At 37.3% G+C, this 1,082-nt stretch overlaps 1 protein-coding gene across 1 annotated transcript in view; it reads left to right on the top strand.

Moving 5' to 3' along the window:
• The window catches only part of GPM6A (glycoprotein M6A), a 244,914-nt gene that overhangs the window by 31,366 nt on the left and 212,466 nt on the right, over positions 1-1,082 (top strand). The gene's annotated exons all lie outside the window — the stretch shown is intronic.

Below are 1,082 nucleotides of genomic sequence, written 5' to 3'. Positions count from 1 at the left end.
GCCACACTAAGTATTTTTAGTAACACAGATTTTAAAGAAAAATTAGGTTATTTCTAAGGGAATAAAGTTTGCAAGTGAAGGTGCTTGTATTTAAGTTCAATTTTAAAACTACTTTAGGGATTTATTGTTTGTCTTTATGAGACTTGTTAGAATTAATTTTTGGCATAAATTTAGAACTCATCAATAGTTTTGCATTGTAATTCGCATAACATGGTTTTTGAGCAAAGGAACTACATTCCTATTGACCCTGGATTATTCTATTTTTCTTAAATATATTTCCAGCACAAGAAGATTGAAAACGAAAATTCTAGTGTTTTTGATAGTTGCATCACATACAAATAGGGAAGCATTTAACGTTGCTTTTTAAATACATTTTTGAGCTGAGCTAGGGTTCTCTAAATGAAATGATGAACACTACAGTGCATACAGAAAGTCTTAACATCGAGGGGAGGGAGAATGAAAAGTAGCACCTTAGGGGAATTCAGGTCAGTTACACTGCATGTGATTCTCATCTGACTGGAAATATTTTTCAAGTAGACAACGGAGAACAGTGTACTCAGCTGCAAGCTCAGCAATGTGACAGCATTTGTCATGCCAAGGAAATAACTGTTTCCCCTCCCAAAGCAAGAGAATCCATAACTGACTTTCACAAGAGGCAATTTTTCTATTTGTTTCTCAGGCTGAAACCAAAAAGTTAATGCAAATCGCAGCATTCGCCACTGTAGATTTCAACACCATCATACATCCTGCGTTCATTTTTCTAGAAAAATATTTCTTACAAAATCTTAAAAATAGAGTCAATTTGGTGACTCCATAGCTGCTCTTTTTTTTTCCCGATCCATCTCATTTTTTCACACTTTGAATGTCCTGTTCAGTTCTCTGGATAGGTCCATCTTGTTCTTTTTCTTCCCAAGTTGGGGGGTGGGTGGGTATAATGGAACTGGAAGGAAGGGTGGAAGGGACAGAGAGGACACATTTGGGAGAGAGTGGAGGTGCCTGTCTTTAGGGACGTGCTTGTTTCTTGTTGATGTAGGACGAGATGCTTGCAAGGTGGCTCAAGCTGTATGAAAGCACCCAACCAT

The sequence above is a fragment of the Condylura cristata genome, unplaced genomic scaffold, assembly GCF_000260355.1.
Source record: "Condylura cristata isolate star-nosed mole 26May11 unplaced genomic scaffold, ConCri1.0 scaffold00014, whole genome shotgun sequence".
Classification (NCBI taxonomy): Eukaryota; Metazoa; Chordata; class Mammalia; order Eulipotyphla; family Talpidae; genus Condylura; species Condylura cristata.
This window is presented reverse-complemented; position numbering and strand designations above follow the sequence as displayed.